Source organism: Arachis hypogaea, chromosome 1 (genome assembly GCF_003086295.3).
Source record: "Arachis hypogaea cultivar Tifrunner chromosome 1, arahy.Tifrunner.gnm2.J5K5, whole genome shotgun sequence".
In the NCBI taxonomy this organism is placed as follows: domain Eukaryota; kingdom Viridiplantae; phylum Streptophyta; class Magnoliopsida; order Fabales; family Fabaceae; genus Arachis; species Arachis hypogaea.
In genome coordinates, this window is record NC_092036.1 from 31,629,733 (window position 1) to 31,654,452 (window position 24,720).

Consider the following 24,720-nt stretch of genomic DNA (forward strand, 5'->3'; position numbering starts at 1 on the left):
TTCTTCTTGCATTTTTCGAATTCATTCATGTATCTTCATTAATCTTCAAGTTGTTCTTGATGATTTACTTGCTCTGATCTTTAAATTCTCTTGTTTTGTGTGTTTTGTTGTTTCTTACATGCATTTTCAAATTGTTATAGTCCTTAGTATACAAACTTCTAAGTTTGGTGTCTTGCATGCATTGTTTATTTGATTTTAGTTGCATTTTGATTATTCCTCATCATTAAAACTTCAAAAAAAAATTTTATTTGTGTCTTTTCAAGTCAATAATACAGAGAATTGAAGATTCAGAACATGCAGCAGAGGAATTACACAGAAAAAGCTGGGCGTTCAAAACGCCCAGTGGAGAAGGAAAACTGGCGTTCAAACACCAGCCAGGGTACCTGGCTGGGCGTTTAACGCCCAAAAGGGTAGCATTTTGGGCGTTAAACGCCAGAATGGATACCATTCTGAGCGTTTAACGCCAGGATGATACAAGAGGGAAGATTTTGTTTTTAATTCAAATTTTTTTTCAAGTTTTCATAATTTTTCAAAATCAAATCTTTTTCAAACCATATCTTTTCAATCATATATTTTCAAAATCAATTTCTTTCCATTCTCAAAAATACTTGCCTACAATTAATGATTTGATTCAACATTTCAAGTATGTTGCCTTTTCTGTTAAGAAAGGTTTAATGTTTGAAACATATCCTTTAAATTTCTTGTTAGCCAAGTCATTAATTTTAAAAATCAAATCTTTTTAAATTGTTTCTCAATCATATCTTCTTAATCACATCTTTTCCAAATAATTTTCAATCTTTTTGATTTCTAATTTCAAAATCTTTTAATTTATTTTCGAAAATTCTTCCCCTCTTCTCACATCCTTCGATTTAAGGACTAACACTCCTCCACTATCAACAATTCGAACTCTATCTCTCTTGATAAGTTCGAATTCGTCTTATTCTACCTTTTTCTTCTATTCTTCTTTTCCTCTGACATCTCAAGGAATCTCTATACTGTGACATAGAGGATTCCATATTCTCTTGTTCTCTTCTCTTTCATATGAGCAGGAGCAAAGACAAAAGCATTCTTGTTGAGGCTGACCCTGAACCTGAAAGGACCTTGAAGTGAAAGCTAAGAGAAGCTAAATCACTACTCTCTGTAGAGGTCCTAACGAAAATCTTCAAACAAGAAGAAGACATGGCAGCCGAAAACAACAACAATGCCAACAATGCAAGGAAGGTGTTGGGTGACTTTACTGCACCTACTCCCGACTTCTATGGGAGAAGCATCTCTATCCCTGCCATTGGAGCAAACAACTTTGAGCTTAAGCCTCAATTAGTTTCTCTAATGCAGCAGAATTGTAAGTTCCATGGACTTCTATTGGAAGATCCTCATCAGTTTTTAGCTGAATTCTTGCAAATCTGTGACACTGTCAAGACCAATGGGGTTGACCCTGAGGTTTACAGACTTATGCTATTCCCTTTTGCTGTAAGAGAAAGAGCTAGGATATGGTTGGACTCACAACCTAAAGAAAGCCTGAACTCTTGGAAAAAGCTAGTTAATGCCTTCTTGGCAAAGTTTTTTCCACCTCAAAAATTGAGTAAGCTTAGAGTGGAAGTCCAAACCTTCAGACAGAAGGAAGGTGAATCCCTCTATGAAGCTTGGGAAAGATACAAACAATTGATCATAAAGTGTCCTTTTGACATTCTTTCTGAATGGAGCATCATAGGTATCTTCTATGATGTTCTGTCTGATCTGTCCAAGATGTCATTGGACAGCTCTGCTGGAGGATCTCTTCATCTGAAGAAGACGCCTGCAGAAGCTCAAGAACTCATTGAAATGGTTGCAAATAACCAATTCATGTACACTTCTGAAAGGAATCCTGTGAACAATGGGACGAATCAGAAGAAAGGAGTTCTTGAGATTGATACTCTGAATGCCATATTGGCTCAGGACAAAATATTGACTCAGCAAGTCAATATGATTTCTCAAAGTCTGTCTGGAATGCAAGTTGCACCAGGAAGTACTAAGGACGCTTCATCTGAAGAAGAAGCTTATGATCCTGAGAACCCATCAATGGAAGGGGTGAATTACATGGGAGAACCCTATGGAAACACCTATAATCCTTCATGGAGAAATCATCCAAATCTCTCATGGAAGGATCAACAGAGACCTCAACAAGGTTTCAACAACAATAATGGTGGACGAAACAGGTTTAGCAATGGCAAGCCTTTTCCATCATCTTCTCAGTAACAGACAGAGAATTTTAAGCAGAGCTACTCTGACTTAGCAAACATAGTCTCTGATCAAATCAAAACCACTCAAAGTTTCATGACTGAAACAAGGTCCTCCATTAGAAACTTGGAGGCACAAGTGGGTCAGCTGAGTAAGAAAGGTACTGAACTCCCTCATAGTACTCTTCCAAGCAATACAGAAGAGAATCCAAAAGGAGAGTATAAGGCCATCAACATGGCCGAAATTGGAGAGGAGGAAGAGGCAGTGATCGCCACTGAGGAAGACCTCAATGGACGTCCACTGGCCTCCAATGAGTTCCCTAATGAGGAACCATGGGAATCTGAGGCTCACACTGAGACCATAAAGATTACATTGGATTTACTTCTGCCATTCATGAGCTCTGATGAGTATTCTTCCTCTGAAGAGGATGAAGATGTCACTGAAAAGCAAGTTGTTAAGTACCTTGGAGCAATCATGAAGCTAAATGACAAGTTATTTGGTAATGAGACATGGGAGGACGAACCCCCTTTGCTCACCAAAGACCTAGATGACTTGACTAGGCAGAGATTACCTCAAAAGAGACAAGACCCTGGGAGATTGTACATTAGGCACCATGACCTTCGAGAAGTCTCTGTGTGACCTAGGGTCAAGCATAAACCTCATGCCTCTCTCTGTAATGGAGAAGCTAGGGATCTTTGAGGTACAAGCTGCAAGAATCTCACTAGAGATGGCAGACAATTCAAGAAAACAAGCTTATGGACTTGTAGAGGATGTTCTGGTAAAGATTGAAGACCATTACATCCCTGCTGATTTCATAGTCCTAGAGACTGGGAAGTGCATGGATGAATCCATCATCCTTGGCAGACCCTTCCTAGCCACAACAAAGGCTGTGATTGATGTTGACAGAGGAGAATTGATCATTCAAGTGAATGAAGAATCCTTTGTGTTTAAGGCTCAAGGATACCCCTCTGTAACCATGGAGAGGAAGCATGAAGAGCTTCTCTCAAAACAGAGTCAAATAGAGCCCCCACAGTCAAACTCTAAGTTTGGTGTTGGGAGGCCACAACCAAATTCTACGTTTGGTGTTGAACCCCCATATTCAAACTCTAAGTTTGGTGTTGGGATGTTCCAACATTACTCTGAACATCTGTGAGGCTCCATGAGGGCCCACTGTCAAGCTACTGACATTAAAGAAGTGCTTGTTAGGAGGCAACCCAATGTTATATTTATCTACTTTCCATTGTTATTTTATGTTTTCTATAGGTTGATGATCATGTGAAGTCACAAAAACAATTGAAAAAGTAAAAACAGAATGAAAAACAGAAAGAAAAATAGCACACCCTGGAGGAAAAGCTTGCTGGCGTTTAAACGCCAGTAAGGGCAGCAAATGGGCGTTTAACGCCAGAAAGGGCACCAGACTAGCGTTTAACGCCAGAAAAAGGCACCAGACTGGCGTTTAATGCCAGAAAAGGGCAGCAGCCCGGCGTTTAACGCCAGGATTGGTAGAAAGGGCGTTTTACACGCCACTTGGTGCAGGGATGAGCTATCCTTGACACCTCAGGATTTGTGGACCCCACAGGATCCCCACCTACCCCACCACTCTTTCTCTTCTTCACCCATTCACCAATCACCTCAATACTGCTTCTCCAAAAAAAACCCTCACCTATCAAATCCTACCATTCTCTTCACCACTCACATCCATCCTTCATAAAACCCACACCTACCCCACCATCCAAATTCAAACCACTTTCCCTCCCAAACCCACCCATAATGGCCGAACCTTACCCCTCTCTCCACCCCTATATAAACCCTTCTTCACTCCTTCATTTTCACACAACCTAAACACTACTTCTCCCCCTTGGCCGAAACACAAAGCCCCCCTCCATCTCCTCTATTTCTTCTTCTTCTACTCTCTTCTTCTTTCTTTTGCTCGAGGACGAGCAAACCTTCTAAGTTTGGTGTGGTAAAAGCGTTGCTTTTTGTTTTTCCATAACCATTTATGGCACCTAAGGCCGGAGAAACCTCTAGAAAGAGGAAAGGAAAGGCAAAAGCTTCCACCTCCGAGTCATAGGAGATGGAGAGATTCATCTCAAGGGTGCATCAAGACCACTTTTACGATGTTGTGGCCAAGAAGAAGGTGAGCCCCGAGGTCCTCTTCAAGCTCAAAAAGGGTCAACTTTGATCAAAGGTTGGACCAAGTCCTCATAGACATCTGTGAAGAGGGCGCTCAATGGAAGAGAGAGGGAAGCCGGTTCAACTAAGAAGGCATGACCTCAAGCCCATCACCAAGAAAAGAGTGGAGCAAATAAGAGAACCTCATCATGAAATCCCTGAGATGCCTCAAGGGATTCACTTTCCTCCACAAAACTATTGGGAGCAAATCAACACCTCCCTAAGAGAATTGAGTTCCAACATGGGACAACTAAGGGTGGAGCACCAAGAACATTCCATCCTCCTCCATGAAATTAGAGAAGATCAAAGAATCATGAGAGAGGAGCAACAAAGGCAAGGAAGAGACATTGAGGAGCTCAAGCACTCCATAAGATCTTCAAGAGGAAGAACAAGCCGCCATCACTAAGGTGGACCCGTTCTTTAATCTCCTTATTCTTTATTTTTCTGTTTTTCGAAAAATATGCTTTATGATTATCTATGTTTGTGTCTTTATTACATGATCATTAGTGTCTTAGTATCTATGCCTTAAAGTTATGAATGTCCTATGAATCCATCATCTTTCTTAAATGAAAAATGTTCTTAATTGAAAAAGAAAAAGAAATGCATGAATTTCGAATTTTATAACAAATTAATTATTTTGATGTGGTGGCAATACTTTTGTTTTCTGAATGTATGCTTGAACAGTGCATATGTCTTTTGAATTTGTTGTTCATGAATTTAAAATTTTTGGCTCTTGAAAGAATGATGAAAAAGGAGACATGTTACTGAGGATCTGAAAAATCATAAAAATGATTCTTGAAGCAAGAAAAAGCAGTGAATTCAAAAAAAAAGAAGAGAGCAAGCAGAAAAAGACAATAGCCCTTTAAACCAAAAGGCAAGAGTAATAAAAAGGATCCAAGGCTTTGAGCATCAGTGGATAGGAGGGCCTACAGCAATAACATTCTGTAACCAAGCTGTCCCTAACCATGTGCTTGTGGCGTGAAGGTGTCAAGTGAAAACTTGAGACTGAGCGGTTAAAGTCGTGATCCAAAGCAAAAAGAATGTGCTTAAGAACCCTGGACACCTCTAATTAGGGACTCTAGCAAAGCTGAGTCACAATCTAAAAAGGTTAACCCAGTTTTGTGTCTGTGGTATGGATGTATCCGGTGGTGATACTGGAAAATAGAGTGCTTTGGGCCACGTCCAAGACTCATAAAGTAGCTGTGTTCAAAAATTATCATACTTAACTAGGAGAATCAATAACACTATCTGGATTCTGAGTTCCTATAGAAGCCAATCATTCTGAACTTCAAAGGATAAAGTGAGATGCCAAAACTGTTCAGAGGTAAAAAGCTAAAAGCCCCGCTCATCTAATTAATACTGATCTTCATAGATGTTTTTGGAATTCATTGTATATTCTCTTCTTTTTACCCTATTTGATTTTCAGTTGCTTGGGGACAAGCAACAATTTAAGTTTGGTGTTGTGATGAGCGGATAATTTATACGCTTTTTGGCATCATTTTTAGTTTGTTTTTAGTATGTTTTAGTTAGTTTTTATTATATTTTTATTAGTTTTTATTTAAAATTCACTTTTCTGGACTTTACTATGAGTTTGTGTGTTTTTCTATGATTTCAGGTATTTTCTGTCTGAAATTGAGGGACCTGAGCAAAAATTTGATCTAGAGGCTGAAAAAGGACTGCAGATGCTGTTGGATTCTGACCTCCCTGCACTATAAGTGGATTTTCTGGCGCTACAGAAGCCCAATTGGCGCGTTCTTAATTGCGTTGGAAATTAGACATCCTGGGCTTTCCAGCAATATATAATAGTCCATACTTTGCCCGAGATTTGATGGCCCAAACAGGAGTTCCAAGTCAGCTCAAGAATTTTGGCGTTTAATGCCGGAACTGGCACAAAAGCTGGAGTTAAACGCCCAAACTGGCACAAAAGCTGGCGTTTAACTCCAAGAAAAGTCTCTACATATGGAAGCTTCAATGCTCAGCCCAAGCACACACCAAGTGGGCCCGGAAGTGGATTTTTACGTCATTTACTCATTTCTTTAAACCCTAGGCTACTAGTTCTCTATAAATAGGACCTTTTGCTATTGTATTTTCATCTTTGGACGTCTAATTCTTAGATCATGGGGGCTGGCCTCTCGGCCATGCCTAGACCTTGTTCTTATGTATTTTCAACGGTAGAATTTCTACACACCATAGATTAAGGTATGGAGCTCTGCTGTACCTCGAGTATTAATGCAATTACTATTGTTCTTCTATTCAATTCAGCTTATTCTTATTCTAAGATATCACTTGTTCCTCAACTTGATGAATGTGATGATCCGTGACACTCATCATCATTCTCACCTATGAACGTGTGCCTGACAACCACCTCCGTTCTACCTTAGATTGAGTGGATATCTCTTGGATTCCTTAATCAGAATCTTCGTGGTATAAGCTAGAATCCATTGGCAGCCATTCTTGAGAATCCGGAAGGTCTAAACCTTGTCTGTGGTATTCTGAGTAGGATTCAGGGATTGAATGACTGTGACGAGCTTCAAACTCGCGATTGTGGGGCGTTAGTGACAGACGCAAAATAATCACTGGATTCTATTCCGACATGATCGAGAACCGACAAATGAATAGTTGTGCTGTGACAGAGCGCGTTGAACATTTTCACTGAGAGAACGGGACTATAGCCATTGACAACGGTGATGCCCAACATACAGCTTGCCATGGAAAGGAGTAAGAAGGATTGGATGAAGACAGTAGGAAAGCAGAGAAACGGAAGGGACAAAGCATCTCCAAACGCTTATCTGAAATTCTCACCGATGAATTACATAAGTATCTCTATCTTTATTTTATGTTTTATTCATCTTTTAATTATCAATCCTCCATAACCATTTGAATCCACCTGACTGAGATTTTCAAGATGACCATAGCTTGCTTCATACCAACAATCTCCGTGGGATCGACCCTTACTCGCGTAAGGTTTATTACTTGGACGACCCAGTGCACTTGCTGGTTAGTTGTGCGAAGTTGTGATAAAGAGTTGAGATTGCAATTGAGCGTACCATGTTGATGGCACTATTGATGATCACAATTTCGTGCACCAATCGACTTGATGAAACCGAGGAGTAGGAATTGCTTTCCTCGGCCCGGGAGAACTCGGCACAGGAGGCTTTACTGGGACCTGAGAAGATCCCTCTCCGACCACTTTAGCCGAGATGTTCAGAGCAGCAGTTGCCTTCTTCGCCCTTTTAAAGGCCTTCATGGAGTCATTGTTCTTTAACATCTCTCCAAATACAGAATCAGCCACATCAAAGCATTACAGTCACAATAAGAGGAAGAAAAAATGAAGAAACAAGTCAGACAAGTACCCAAAATGGCCCGAACCAAGTACGGGTCATTCAAAAACCTTTTTGTATCAAGATGGGGTGGTGCCCCCCATAGATCCTCAAGAACAACAACAAAGGCACGCTCAACATCATCAAGCATCTCCCAGGTATAGCGAGACACTCTCACATTCCTTTGTGATTTCAGGCATTTTCTGGCTAAAATTGAGGGACCTGAGCAAAAATCTGATTCAGAGGCTGACAAAGGACTGCAGATCCTGTTGGATTCTGACCTCCCTAAACTCGAAGTGAATTTTCTAGAGCTACGGAACTCCAAATGGCGCTCTCTTAATTGCGTTGGAAAGTAGACATCTAGGGCTTTTCAGCAATATATAATAGTCCATACTTTGCGTGATTTTTGATGACGTAAAATGGCGTCAAAACGCAAGCTCTCTGTCCTTTTCTGACGTCAAAATGCCAGAACTGGCATAAAAGTTAAAGTTAAACGCCCAAACTGGCACCAAAGCTGGTGTTTAACTCCAAGGAAGACCTCTACATGTGAAAGCTTCAATGCTCAGACCAAGCACACACCAAGTGGGCCCGGAAGTGGATTTCTGCATCAATCACCTATTTCTGTAAACCCTAGTAGCTAGTTTCATTATAAATAGGATCTTTTACTATTGTATTTTCATCTTGGAATCTTGGCATCTATCTTTGGAACGTTTTTCCTTAGACTTGGGGGCTGGCCTCTCGGCCATGCCTGGACTTCTATCACTTATGTATTTTCAACGGTGGAGTTTCTACACACCATAGATTAAGGGTGTGGAGCTCCGTTGTTGCTCGAGTATTAATGCAATTACTGCTGTTTTCTTATTCAATTCATGCTTATTCTTATTCTAAGATATTCGCTTACACTTCAACCTGATGAATGTCATGATCTGTGACACTCATCATCATTCTCACCTATGAACGCGTGACTGACAACCACTTCCGTTCTACCTTAGATCGAGCGTATATCTCTTAGCCTCCATTCCAAAAGATCGGAGTCTTCGTGGTATAAGCTAGAATTATTGGCGGTCATTCCTGAGATCTGGAAAGTCTAAACATTGTTTGTGGTATTCCGAGTAGGATCTGGGAAGGGATGACTATGATGAGCTTCAAACTCGCTAGTGTTGGGCGTAGTGACAGACGCAAAAGGATCACTGGATTCTATTCCAACATGATCGAGAACCGATAGATGATTAGCCGTGCAGTGACAGTGTATTTGGACCATTTTCACTAAGAGGACGGGAAGTAGCCATTGACAACGGTGATGCCCAACATACAGCTTGCCATGGAAAGGAGTATGAAGGATTGGATGAATGCAGTAGGAAAGTAGAGATTCAAGAGGGATGAAGCATCTCCATACGGTTATCTAAAATTTCCATCAATGAATTACATAAGTATCTCTATCTTTATTTTATGTTTTATTTATCTTTTTAATTATTAAAACTCCATAACCATTTGAATCCACCTGACTGAGATTTACAAGGTGACCATAACTTGTTTCAAGCCGACAATCTCCGTGGGATCGACCTTTACTCACGTAAAGTTTATTACTTGGACGACCCAGTGCACTTGCTGGTTAGTTGTGCGAAGTTGTGAAAAAGAGTGAGATTACAATTGTGCGTACCAAGTTGTTGGCGCCATTGTGTATCACAATTTCGTGCACCAGTCATGTTATACACGTAAATCGTGCTATTCTAGTGTGAGTTAGGCTAAAAACATGTAACTCATGCTACCCTAGCACTAGTTATATTTAACTTGCAAAGCACATTGTCCTGCCACGATTTATGTGCTATTGTTGGAGGAGTTCCATGCATAATCATGCTAGAGTGTAATGATTAACATATTATCTAACGCACTATATACCAGCACGATTTATATATTAATAGGTTTAGGACATTCACGTTTAGAATTTCATTTAGGAGAATCTGATAATATTATTTTTTTATTTTATTTAAATAAAAAAACCTAAAATTAATGACATGTATTAAAATTATTTTAAAATTTTAATTGTATTAATTGCATTCTTAAAATTAATAAAAATATATTATATTAGTTTTTAAGTTTTTTTATCAAATATTTAATCACATTGTTAGAGATTAAGATAGTGTAATTTTGTTAATTTTAAAATATAATTAATGTAATTAAAATTATAAAAATTATTTTAATATGTTCAATCAATCTCGTAAATTATTTTGACATTGAACTCAATAATTAGGAGATGAATAAGTCAAATCGTCTTTAATTGTTAAATACACTAACAAAATTTAAAAAACATTTTAAAAAATTTATCTCGAGTTGTTATTTATCATGCTACTTTTAATTAATTATTGAAGAATAAAATATTATTTTCGCTCCCAATATTTAGAATAAATTTTGAAGTTATTCTTAACTTTTAAATCATTATTCTATTTAAGTTTTTAACGTTTTGAAATTATCTTAATGTCATCCTGCTATTAGAGATCTATTAATAGAATGATGGCGAAAAAAATTGAGATAATTTTAAAATATTAGAGTTTTAAATAGGACAAAAACACTAGGGACAAAAATAATCCACTACTCTTAGAAGAATTACCAAATTAAATAACAGAATACTTCTAGAATGAATTGCAATACGAATTTAAGATTTTTACTTATCATAAAATACTTCTAGAGTGATTAGTAGATAAACTAAAAAAGAAAAAAAAAGAGTATGCTACATATATAATAAAATATAAATTATAACTTTTGTTTCTAATGTGTCGAACTTCTTTAATATTTAATTTAAATAAACTTTATTTTTAACTTAGAAATAAATTTTAATTTTGCCCTTCAATGATATCAATTTTTTACAGTACGTAGTTGTTCAATTATTTTTTTTAATCACGTCTAAGTAACTTATACTTAATCACATTATTTTCATTCAAAATAATTTATTTTTAATTTTACTCTTAAAAATTTTTATTCATTATAAAATATTTGTTGAATGACTAGTATATAAACTCGTAGTAAAAAAAAGAACATGGAACATATACAATTATATATAAATTATACCTTTTGTTTCTAATGTACCAAAATTATTTAATATTTAATTTAGTTAAATTTTATTTTTAATTTTAAAATAAATTTTAATTTTATTCTTCACTAATATCAATTTTTTATGATAGATAATTATTCAATTATTTTTTAATTGTATCTAAGTTAATTACTTTTAATCGCTTTACTTTTATTTTAAATAAATTTATTTTTTAATTTTACTCTTAATTATATTATTTTTATTCTAAGTAAATTTGTTTTTGATTAAGAAAAAAATTTAAAAATAAATTAAATAATTATCTATCATAAAAAATTAAAATTATTAAAAAAATTATTAAAATGTTAAAAATAAAATTTAATTAACTTAAATATTAAAGATGTTCGTAAAAAGATATAATTTATATTTTATTATATATATATATATATATATATATATATATATATATATATATATATGCTCTTGTTTTTTTTTTTAAATTTATATATTAGTTATTTTATAAATATATATGAGTAAAATTTTGAATTTATAATGTAATTTATTTTGTTAAAATTTATTATCATTTTATTTGATTTGGTAATTCTTTTAAAAGTAATGTATTATTTTTGTTTCTAATATTTTTATTCTATTTAAATTTTTAATATTTCAAAATCGTAATGTATTATTTTTTGTTATATCGTCAATTCTTTTAACAGGTCATTAACAGTTGAATAACATTAAAATAATTTTAAAATATTAAAAATTTAAATAAAACGATTTAAATGTCAAAAATAATTTTAATATTTATTCAAAATATTAAAAATAAAATGATACTTTACTCATTATTGAAATAGAATTTTTCTATATATTATTAAACACGATTACGATACTACCAAGTACCAATGGAATGATTAATTGTTTAATGAAAAGAAGGAAAGTAAAAGTAGAAAAAGTAAAAGAGTGAAGAGGCTATGTATACCGTTCTTTTTTCTTCCAAACGATTATACTTCATCAAAACATTCAAAAGTAGTTAGAATAGTGTCTTATCAACAAAATCAAAAGCTATAAGGTGAGGGGAATAAGAAAACGGTGTGCGCCGAGTAGAATATACATGGCGAAGTGTAGAAGTTGAACTACCAGCAAATTAAAATTAAATTTTCTCATTAGACAAATTTTGAATAAATAGTACCATGAAAGATTTAAATCTTGATAAAATTGATTACCAAAGAAATAAATAAATTTTATATCCATAAAAAATAAATTATGTTCGACAAAATATCAATTGATAAATTTTTATTAATTCTATTTAAAAAATACGATAAATTCTAAAATTAATTCTATCATTAGTTATCTCCAACTTTCAACTTCTTAAATTTTTAGTAAACTCAAATTTATCTTCTTTTTAAATCTGTCCACCTCCCACCTTTCTTCTTAATGAATTTATCCTTCTTCTCCATCTAAGTCTAATGTTGCCGTTATCATGCAATCTCCTTTTGCCACTTCTTCAACTATTACTGCGTTCTCTATTATTACTAGATATTTCAAAAACTTTTTCTTGTGCATCTGCATCTTTCTAAATAGCACGAACATTTTTGCTGTCTTAGTAGATTAAAGAAGAAAAGCACATGTAGTCGCAACAACAAAGAGAAAGAGAAAGAGAAAGAAAAAGATAAAGATGTGATTTATTATCTACATTCTTCTTTCAATTTTTGAAATTTCTTTTTTTTTTCTTATTTTCTTCTTCTCCTCTTGATAAATTAGATGAACACATGAAAAATTTATGAATTTTAATAACATGTTTAGTTTTTGTTGATTTCGGGTTTTTCTTCTTGTAGAGCTTAACCCATATATTACAAGAAAAAATATTGAATACCGTCAGATTCACTATCAGATTGAATATGACGGTATGAACGACGCGAAAATTGTTTACCGGTGTTGTATTTCGTCCGACACTAATTACAAGCAGATTTTTCGTTGAATTTTTCAAAGGCAGTCTCACGCCATACCTTATCAGGATCTACCACTGAGATATCGGAGCCAGGGTCATCGTTCCCACTAGGCAGCTGAGATTGTTGGGCTGCGGCCTACAATCTCTGCGTGTAGTCCTCCTGTGTAACACACGTTGTTATTAGGATAATAGTTAATTGAGTTTAAACCGAATAAATTTCAAACTTAGAATTAATTGAAACTCACATAATGAGCTACAGACTCATCAGCAAATCTCTCCTTGTTGGCCTTCAACGTATGGGTATACTTGAAAGTCTCTAGTAGTGTCGACTCACGATCCAACGACTTAAACTACACATATTGAAATCAATCAAAAAAATAAATCAAGAAATAACTAATTTAAGTAATAATTAACAAACATTAGCAAACTACTTACTAGCATGCTCTTCGTCTTCATGAAGTTCGCCGACCCACCTGTATACTTCGACGACCTCAACAAAGCCTTGTTAGCGACATTCATCAGACGGCAATACTTGAACCCCTCATCAGTTCTAAAATAGGTCTCCAGTTCCTTCTTGATAGATGGACGGGGATAACCCTTGTTCAGGACTTTTGACGACTTTATGCCATATTTTCATTTAGCATTGTATTTTCTATCAGTATGAGTCTCTAAACCTCCTAGGTTGAGGGGAGGAGCTCTGCTGAGTTTTATGGATTAATAAAGTACTACTGTTCTATCTCAATACGTGTTTGATTCTCTATTCTAAGATGTATATCCATTCTTAATCATTATGAATGCATTGCACCAGCACAAGGTTATCTCATTCTACAGGGGTTCAGAGTGAGTCTTTCATCAGAAAATGATGAACCACTAGTTTGATCATACATCTCTTAGAAGGTTAATCCACAACTTCGATGGGGACTTCTCGAGATACCAGTTTAGCTGAAGTACGGGGAGATTAGAGTCTTTGTGGTAGACGCTAGAACCAGGCACAACATTCTCTGATCTAAAAGATTCGACCTTGTTTGTGGCGTCTTGAGTAGGGTCACCAAAGAGAATGAACTGCAGGAGTTTCACCCTCAATCAGAATGGATCTGCACTAACCCTGGGGTTTAGATCTAGAGGAGCATTGGCGACCTCTCAACCGGCGTTGATCGCATACAGCCTGTCATAGAAGAAATCACTCACAGTTGAAGAAGACAGTAAGACTGGAATTGATCATGAAGAACAAAGCATCCTCAAGCCTTAACTATCTTCTTATTATTGGTTATAATCAAACATAGTAATTCCATCTTATTCCAACTTTTATGCGCTTTAAAAAAACAAACAACTCTTCTGTCCACCTGACTAAGATCTACAAGATAACCATAGCTTGCTTCAAACCACAATTCTCGTGGGATCGACCCTGACTCACTCAGGTAATACTTGGACGACCCAGTGCACTTTCTAGTTCAATAGTGCGAAGTGTAATTCCGTGCTACCACCATGCTTAGAGGGGCAACGCTGGCATCGGCCTTGCTGGTTACAACCGTGCTACTAGTAGGACACAGACATCACTGTCCTCTCTGCTGCCTCAGCAGGACCACGGAAATGACGACGACTACTACTATTAGAACTAGGATCTTTAGTGGTTAGGGCTTTGTTTTACTATTTCGTTGTATTTATTTGAGTTTTAATTTATTTGAATATTTGATATTTAGTGTTACATAATTTCTTTCTATTATTTATAAATTGACCACTAATTGTGTGAAAAATAGATTTAAAATAAAAAATTAAAATTAAAATTTAAAAAATTACGTCACAATATTTAAAAAACTGAGATTACCGTCAGATTTACCGAGGGAATAATCTGACGGTGTAGTGCGAGAAACAAGATATTGTGGTGACGACTTTACAGGCAGAAAAATCCATAGATAACCAAATGGTTTTTTGGGCAGTTAATCTGCCAGACAAAAAACTCTGACGGTAATTGGTTATCGGTGAGGTTTATATCGTCAATTTTTATTCATTTTTTTACTATCAATTCGATGGATCATCGTTTTTTTTGTAGTGAAAAGAAGGAATCAATGGCGATGAAGAAGAAGAGGACAAGTTCGATAACCAGAAAACTATCTCAGAAGAAGAGGATGGTGAATCAAAGGAAGAAGATAATGAATCTGAATAAGGTTAATGTAAATGTAGTTCTATCTTATATATTTCTTTACTAAACTTTGAGAAGAATGTAATATAATTAGCATTGCTTCAAATATTTCAATTACCATCATTCAGGGTTTTTAATTTGTATATTTAATATTTCACATCAAGTTTAAAGCATTGTTTCAATTGTTAATTATCGGGGTACATTATAGATGAAGGAAAAAAAATTATTTAAAAACAATAATCTGCCGTCGGAATTACTCAAAATATACCGACGGTAACAACCCAGCTAATTTTTCATTAAAAACTTAGAAAAATATTTCTGTTGGATTAATCCGACGGTAAAGGGGTGCAAAGCCGTATGCTTTGGTGCCAATGTTACCGTTGGAAAATTTTCGACGAAAAGCTGCAACAGATTTCGTTCTTTTGATATCCATATAACGCCGCTAAATCCAATGCAAATTACCGCCGAATACATAAATCCGACAGTAGTTTGTTACTGGTGAAGTTTTTTCTGTCGGATAAATTTTGACACAAAATTCGACGATAAACAGTGTACCGTCGAATTTTATTCTTTTTTACAGTAAATCTTACGGTGCTCAATGCTTTTCTGGGTGTGTTTTTTTTGAGTTGGAAACTCATAAAAGGATGAAAAAATAATATTTTTGGAATCAGCAATGCTATATATACAAGCCTTTTTGGTAGCCAAGTCCAATCAAGTTGGTCCAAACCCAACAAAAACCATCTTCATTACCCAGCGCGTGCGAACACGCTCTCCCTCTCCACACACACACACACGACATTTCAATTCGCGCTCTTTGACACGAAAGACCATTTCAAAACCTCATTTCAACACTGAACTTGAAATGACTCTCAAACTCTCTCTTCTAGGTTGAATAATCAACAACAACACCGAATGAAAAATATCTCATCAAACCTCTCTGTGTTATTCAAATCATCAACAACAACACTGAACGAAAAACTCTCAGCAAAGCTCTCTATGCATTCATAAAAAATAAAAAGATGAAGCTTTATTGAAGGTGGTGCACGAAGTTTTAATCATCAACAATGACGCCAATAAACTTGGTAGCACTCTCAAACGTGAATCACACTTTATCACAACTCCGCACAACTAACCAGCAAGTGCAATGGGTCCTCCAAGTAATACTTTACGTGAGTAAGGGTCGATCCCACAGAGATTGTTAGTATGAAGCAAACTATGGTCATCTTGTAAATCTCAGTTAGGCGGATTCAAATGGTTATAATGGTTTTTCAAAAATAATAATAAAATAAAGCATAAAATAAAGATAGAGTTACTCATGTAATTCAGTGGTGGGAATTTCAGATAAGTGTATGGAGATACTGTGTTCATTCTGAATCTCTGCTTTCCTACTACTTTCATCCAATCCTTCTTACTCCTTTCCATGGCATGCTATATGTAGGGCATCACTGTTGTCAATGGCTACTTCCCATCCTCTCAGTGAAAAAAGTCCAAATGCTCTTGTCACAGCACGGCTAATCATTTGTCGGTTCTCGATCATGCCGGAATAGAGTCCATTGATTCTTTTGCGTTTGTCATCACGCCCAACAATCACGAGTTTGAAGCTCGTCACAGTCATTCAATCCCTGAATCCTACTCAGAATACCACAGACAAGGTTTAGACTTTTCGAATTCTCATGAATGCTGCCATCAATCCTAGCTTATACCACGAAGATTTTGATCTCACGGAATTGAAGGCTCTGTTGTCAGGCGAGGGCAACCATGCGTCGTGCATCAGGAATCCAAGAGATACACACTCTAGCTCTCGCTTGTAGAACGGAGGTGGTTGTCAGGCACGCGTTCATAAGGATGGATGATGATGAGTGTCACTAATCATCACATCCATAAAATTGAAGTACAAATGATATCTTATAACAAGAATAAGCTTGAAAATACATTAAAACTCGAGGTACAGCAGAACTCCACACCCTTAATCTATGGTGTGTAGAAACTCCACCGTTGAAAATACATAAGTGATGGTCCAGGCATGGCCGAATGGCCAGCCCCCAAAATGTGATCAAAAGACCGAATGGTCAAAAGACTAGACTATCAAAAGACCTCTAATACAATAGTAAAATGTCCTATTTATACTAGACTAGCTACTAGGGTTTACAGAATTAAGTAATTGATGCAGAAATCCACTTTCGGGGCCCACTTGGTGTGTACTTGGGCTGAGCTTGAACTTTACACGTGTAGAGGCTTCTCTTGGAGTTAAACGCCAAGTTGTAACGTGTTTTTGGCATTTAACTCTGGTTCGTGACGTGTTTTTGGCGTTTGACTCCAGAATGCTGCATGGAACTAGCGTTGAACGCCAATTTGCGTCGTCTAATCTCAAATAAAGTATGAACTATTATATATTTCTGGAAAGCTCTGGATGTCTACTTTCCAACACCATTGAGAGCGTGCCATTTGGAGTTCTGTAGCTCCAGAAAATCCATTTCGAGTGCAGGGAAGTCAGAATCCAACAGCATCAGCAGTCCTTTGTCAGCCTTCTTATCAGAGTTTTGTTCAGGTCCCTCAATTTCAGCCAGAAAATACCTGAAATCATAGAAAAACACACAAACTTATAGTAAAGTACAGAAATGTGAATTTAGCATAAAAACTAATGAAAACATCCCTAAAAGTAGCTAGATCCTACTAAAAACTATCTAAAAACAATACCAAAAAGCGTATAAATTATCCGCTCATCACAACACCAAACTTAAAATGTTGCTTGTCCCCAAGCAACTAAAAATCAAATAGGATAAAAAGAAGAGAATATACTATAAATCCCAAAATATCAATGAATATTAGTTCTAATTAGATGAGCGGGACTTGTAGCTTTTTGCTTCTGAACAGTTTTGGCATCTCACTTTTTCCTTTGAAGTTCAGAATGATTGGCATCTATAGGAACTCAGAATTTTAGATAGTGTTATTGATTCTCCTAGTTAAGTATGTTGATTCTTGAACACAGCTACTTTTATGAGTCTTGGCCGTGGCTCTAAGCACTTTGTTTTCCAGTATTATCACCGGATACATAAATGCCACAGACACATGACTGGGTGAACCTTTTCAGATTGTGACTCAGCTTTGCTAAAGTCTCCAGTTAGAGGTGTCCAGGGTTCTTAAACACACTCTTTTTGCTTTGGATCACGACTTTAACCACTCAGTCTCAAGCTTTTCACTTGGACCTGCATGCCACAAGCACATGGTTAGGGACAGCTTGATTTAGCACCTTAGGCCTGGATTTTATTTCCTTGGGCCCTCCTATCCATTGATGCTCAAAGCCTTGGATCCTTTTTACCCTTGCCTTTTGGTTTTAATGGCTATTGGCTTTTTCTGCTTGCTTTTTCTTTCTCTTTCTCTCTTTTTTTCGCAAGCTTTTGCTATTCACTGCTTTTTCTTGCTTCAAGAATCAAATTTATGATTTTTCAAATCATCAGTAACATTTCTCTTTGTTCATCATTCTTTCAAGAGCCAACAAATTGTAACATTCATAAACAACAAGATCAAAAACATGCACTGTTCAATCATTCATTCAGAAAACAAAAAGTATTGCCACCACATCAATATAATTAAACTAAATTCAAGGATGAATTCGAAACTTATGTACTTCTTGTTCTTTTGTATTAAAAAAACATTTTTTCATTTAAGAGAGGTGAAGGATTAATGGAATTATTCATATCCTTAGGACATAGTTACTGAATGCTAATGATCATGAAGTAAAGACACAAACATAGACAAATATATAGCATAAGAATAAAAAAATAGAGAAATAAGAACAAGGAATGAGTCCACCTTAGTGGCGTCTTCTTCTTGAAGGACCAATGATGTCCTCGAGCTCTTCTATGTCTCTTCTTTGCCTTTGTTGCTCCTCCCTCATTGCTCTTTGATATTCTCTAATCTCATGGAGAATGATGGAGTGCTCTTGATGTTCCACCCTTAGTTGGTCCATGTTATAACTCAAATCTTCTAGAGAAGTGTTGAGTTGTTCCCAATAGTTATTTAGAGGAAAATGCATCTCTTGAGGCATCTCAGGAATTTCTTGATGATGAGCCTCCTCATGTGTCTCTTGAGATCCATAAATGGGCTCTCTTGTTTGCTCCATCCTCTTCTTAGTGATGGGCTTATCCTCTTTAATGAGGATGTCTCCTTCTATGATAACTCCAGCTGAGTAGCATTGATGGCAAATAATATGAGGAAAAGCTAGCCTTGCCATGGTGGAGGACTTTTCGGCTATTTTGTAGAATTCAAGAGAGATGACTTCATGAACTTCTATTTCCTCTCCAATCATGATACTATGGATCATGATGGCCTGATCCACAGTAACTTCGGATCGGTTGCTAGTGGGGATGATGGAGCGTTGGATGAACTCCAACCATCCTCTAGCCACAGGCTTGAGGTCCAGTCTTCTTAATTGAACCGGCTTGCCTTTGAGTCTCTTTTCCATTGAGTTCCTTCCACACATATGTTCATAAGGACTTGGTCCAACATTTGATTAAAGTTGACCCTTCTAGTGTAGGGGCGTGCATTTTCTTGCATCATAGTTAAGTTGAACGCCAATCTTACATTTTTCGGATTGAAATCTAAGTATTTCCCCCGAACCATTGTAAGATAATTCTTTGGATTCGGGTTCGCACTTTGATCATGGTTCCTAGTGATCCATGCATTGGCATAGAACTCTTGAACCATTAAGATTTTGACTTGTTAAATGGGGTTGGTCAGAACTTCCCAACCTCTTCTTTGGATCTCATGTCGGATCTCCGGATACTCATTTTTCTTGATCTTGAAAGGGACCTCAGGGATCACCTTCTTCTTGGCCACAACATCATAGAAGTGGTCTTGATGGACCTTTGAGATGAATCTCTCCATCTCCCATGACTCGGACGTGGAGGCTTTTGTCTTCCCTTTCCTTTTTTTAGAGGTTTCTCCGGCCTTAGGTGCCATAAGTGGTTATAGAAAAACAAAAAAGCTATGCTTTTACCACACCAAACTTAGAATATTGCTCGCCTTCGAGCAAGAGAAGAATGAAAAGAAAAGAAGAAGAGGAATAAAAAGAAGAAAATGGAGGAAAGGGAGAGATGTGTATTCGGCCAAGGGGGGAGAAGAGAGGGTTGTGTTATGTGAAAATGAAGAGGGATAGAGAGGTTTATATAGTGGGGGGAGAGGGGTTAAGGTTCGGCCATATTTGGTGGGTTTGGGTGGAAAAGTGATTTTGAATTTTGAAGGTTGGTGGGGTTTATGGGCGGAGAGTATTATTGGGTTGTGTGAAGAAGAGAGAAGATAAGTTGAGATAGGTGGGGATCCTGTGGGGTCTACAGATCCTGAAATGATCCTGTGGGGTCCACAGATCCTGAGGTGTCAAGAATTTACATCCCTGCACCAATGAGGCGTGTAAAACGCCCTTTTCATACAATCCTGGCATTTAACGCCAGATTGATGCTTGTTTCTGGCGTTAAACGCCAGTTCTATGTTGTTTTGGGCGTTTAATGCCAATCTGTAGCATGTTTCTGGCGTTGAACACCAGCTTCCCTCAGTGTGCAATCCTGGCATTTAAACGGCAGATTGCTGCATGTTTCTGGCATTCAACGCCAGATCCATGCTCTGTTCTGGCGTTGAACGCCAGCCAGATGCTCCTTACTGGCATTTAAACGCTAGTAAGCCCTTTCTCCATGGTGTGCTGTTTCTTCTGCTGTTTTTGATTTTATTTTTAATTTTAGTATTTGTTTTGTGACTCCACATGATCATGAACCTAAGAAAACATAAAAGAATAATAAAATAAAATTAGATAAATAAAAATTGGATTGCCTCCCAATAAGCGCTTCTTTAATGTCAATAGCTTGACAGTGGGCTCACATGGAGCCTCACAGGTGATCAGGTCAATGTTGTAGACTCCCAACACCAAACTTAGAGTTTGAATATGGGGGTTCAACACCAAATTTAGAGTTTGGTTGTGGCCCCCCAACACTAAACTTAGAGTTTGATTGTGGGGGCTTTGTTTGACTCTGTATTTAAGAGAAGCTTTTCATGCTTCCTCTCCATGGTTGCAGAAGAAGATCCTTGAGCTTTAAATACAAGGTAGTCCCCATTTAATTAAAGGACTAGCTCTTCTTTGTCAACATCAATCACAGCTCCTAATGTGGCTAGGAAGGGTCTTCCAAGGATGATGCATTCATCCTCCTCCTTCCTAGTGTCTAAGATTATGAAATCAGCAGGGATGTAAAGGCCTTTAACCTTTACTAACACGTCCTCTACTAATCCATAAGCTTGTCTTACTGACTTGTCTACCATCTGTAATGAGAATGTGGCAGGCTGTACCTCAATGATCCCCAGCTTCTCCATTACAAAGAGTGGCATAAGATTTATCCCTGACCCCAGGTCACAAAGAGCCTTCTCAAAGGTCCTGGTGCCTATGGTACATGATATTAAGAATTTACCAGGGTCTTCTTTCTTTTGAGGTAGAGCTTGCTGAACCCATGTATCTAGTTCACTAATGAGCAAGGGAGGTTCATCTTCCCAAGTCTCATTACCAAATAACTTGGCATTCAGCTTCATGATAGCTCCCAGATATTGAGCAACTTGCTCTCTAGTTACATCTTCATCCTCTTCAGAGGAAGAATAGTCTTCAGAGCTCATAAATGACAGAAGGAGGTTTAATGGGATCTCTATGATCTCTGTATGAGCCTTAGATTCCTTTAGGTCCTCAATAAAGAACTCCTTCTTGTTTGGGAGACGTCCCATGAGGTCTTTCTCATTGGGATTCACGTCCTCCCCTTCCTCCTTGGATTCAGCCATATTGACAATATCAATGGCATTCCACTCTCTTTTTGGATTTTCTTCAGTACTGCTTGGGAGAGTACTAGGAGGAGTTTCAGTGACTTTCTTACTCAGCTGGCCAACTTGTGCCTCCAAATTTTTTATGGAGGACCTTGTTTCACTCATAAAACTTAAAGTGGCCTTAGACAGATAAGAGACTATGTTTGCTAAGTTAGAGGTGCTCTGCTCAGAATTCTCTGTTTGTTGCTGAGAAGATGATGGAAAAGGCTTGTTATTGCTGAGCCTATTTCTTTCACCATTATTAAAGCCTTGTTGGGGCTTTTGTTTATCCTTCCATGAGAAATTTGGATGATTTCTCCATGAAGAATTATAGGTGTTCCCATAAGGTTCACCCATGTAATTTACCTCTGCTATTGCAGGGTTTTTAGGATCATAAGCTTCTTCTTCAGAAGATGCCTCTTTAGTACTGTTGGATGCATTTTGCCATCCATTCAGACTTTGAGAAATCATGTTGACTTGCTGAGTCAACATTTTGTTCTGAGCCAATATGGCATTCAGAGCATCAATCTTAATAATTTCCTTCCTCTGAGGCGTCCCATTATTCGTAGAATTCCTCTCAGAAGTGTACATGAATTGATTATTTGCAACAATGTCAATAAGTTCTTGAGCTTCTGTAGGCATTTTCTTTAGGTGAATGAATCCACCTGTAGAATGGTCCAATGACATCTTAGAGAATTCAGATAGACCATAATAGAATATATCCAGAATGGTCCATTCTTAAAGCATGTCAGGAGGACACCTTTTGGTCATCTGCTTGTATCTTTTCCAAGCTTCATAGAGGGATTCACCATCTTTTTGTTTGAATGTCTGAACATTCACTCTAAACTTGCTAAGCTTTTGAGGAGGAAAGAACTTAGCCAAGAAGGCCGTGACCAGCTTATCCCAAGAGTCCAGGCTATCTTTAGGTTGTGAGTCTAACCATGTTCTAGCTCTGTCTCTTACAGCAAAAGGAAAAAGTATGAGCCTGTAGACTTTAGGATCAACTCCATTAGTCTTAACAGTCTCACAGATCTGCAAGAACTCAGTTAAAAACTGATAGGGATATTCTGATGGAAGTCCATGAAACTTGCAGTTCTGTTGTATTAGAGCAACTAGTTGATGTTTCAGCTCAAAATTGTTTGCTCCAATGGCAGGGATTGAGATGCTTCTTCCATCAAACTTGGAAGTAGGTGTAGTATAATCACCAAGCATTCTCCTTGCATTATTGTTGTTAGGTTCGGCTGCCATATCCTTTTCTTGTTCGAAAATTTCAGTAAGGTTGTCTCTGGATTGTTGTATTTTAGCTTCTCTTAGTTTCCTCTTTAGAGTCCTTTCAGGTTCAGGATCATCTTCAACAAGAATGCCTTTTTCCTTGTTCCTGCTCATATGAAAGAGAAGAGAACGAGAAAAGAAGAGGAATCTTCTATGTCACAGTATAGAGATTCCTTTATGTTAGTAGAAGAATAAAAGAATAGAAGAAGGAAAAGAGTTAAGAATCCAAACACAAGGGGGAGGATAGGTTCGAATTCTTGAGGTGAAGAGAAGTGTTAGTAGATAAATAAATAAATAGAAGACGATGAGAGGGAGAGAATTTCAAAAATTAATTTTGAAAAAGGGTTAGTGATTTTCGAAAATTAAGAGAAGAAATAAAATTAAAATTAAAATTTGAAACAATTAATTAATTAAAATAATTTTGAAAAAGAGGAAGATGCTTTTCAAAAATTTAGAGAGAAAAGTAGTTAGGTGGTTTTGAAAAAGATAAGAAACAAACAAAAAGTTAATTAGTTAGTTGAAAAAGATTTGAAAATCAATTTTGAAAAGATAAGAAGTTAGAAAAGATTTTTGAAATCAAATTTTTGAAAAAGATATGATTTTGAAAAAGATATGGTTGAAAAGATATTTTGAAAAAGATTTAATTTTTAAAATTAAAATTGATTACTTGACTAACAAGAAACTAAAAGATATGACTCTAGAATTTAAAGATTGAACCTTTCTTAACAAGAAAGTAACAAACTTCAAATTTTTGAATCAATCACATTAATTGTTAGTAAAGTTTTGAAATTTTGAAATAAAGATAAGAAAAAGATTTTGAAAATAAATTTTAAAAATTTTCAAAAATAATAAAAAAATGAGAAATATTTGATTTTTGAAAAAGTTTTGAAAAGATAAGATTTTTAAAATTGAAAATTTGACTTGACTTATAAGAAATAGTTAAGTTTTAAAAATTTTTTTGACTAAGTTAACTCAAATTTTCGAAATTTATGAGAAAATTAAGGAAAAGATAAATTTTTTTTTGAATTTTTAATGAGGAGAGAGAAAAACACAAATATGACCCAAAACATAAAAATTTTGGATCAAAACACTTAATGCATGCAAGAACACTATGAATGTCAAGATGAACACCAAGAACACTTTGAAGATCAAGATGAACATCAAGACTTATTTTTTAAAAAATTTTCAAGAAAAGAAAAACATGCAAGACACCAAACTTAGAAATTTTTCATATTTAGACACTAAGAATGCAAAAATGCACATGAAAAAACAACAAAAGATGCAAAACAAGAAAATATGAAGATCAAACAAGAAGACTCATCAAGAACAACTTGAAGATCATGAAGAACACCATGCATGAATTTTTTCTTCGAAAAATGCAAGAAACATAGAAACATGCAATTGACACCAAACTTAAAACATGTCACAAGACTCAAACAAGAAACACAAAATATTTTTGATTTTTATGATTTTATTAATTTTTTTTGTATTTTTATTTTTGAAAAACAAAAATAAAGAAAATTACCTAATCTAAGCAACAAGATGAACCGTCAGTTGTCCAAACTCGAACAATCCCTGGCAACGGTGCCAAAAACTTGGTGCATGAAGTTTTGATCATCAACAATGGCGCCAATAAACTTGGTAGCGCTCTCAAACGTGAATCACACTTTGTCACAACTCCGCACAACTAACCAGCAAGTGCACTGGGTCGTCAAAGTAATACCTTATGTGAGTAAGGGTCGATCCCACGGAGATTGTTGGTATGAAGCAAACTATGGTCATCTTGTAAATCTCA

General features: G+C 36.4%; 2 non-coding genes across 2 annotated transcripts; one reads left to right on the plus strand and one right to left on the minus strand.

Moving 5' to 3' along the window:
• Positions 1 to 1,584: 1,584 nt before the first annotated feature.
• LOC112713091 (small nucleolar RNA R71) lies at positions 1,585 to 1,688 on the minus strand. The gene has a single exon (XR_003158088.1). It is a non-coding gene; the product is annotated as a small nucleolar RNA R71 (small nucleolar RNA).
• A 20,710-nt stretch (positions 1,689 to 22,398) lies between these two features.
• LOC112711804 (small nucleolar RNA R71) lies at positions 22,399 to 22,502 on the plus strand. The gene has a single exon (XR_003157603.1). It is a non-coding gene; the product is annotated as a small nucleolar RNA R71 (small nucleolar RNA).
• The last annotated feature ends 2,218 nt before the right edge of the window (positions 22,503 to 24,720 follow it).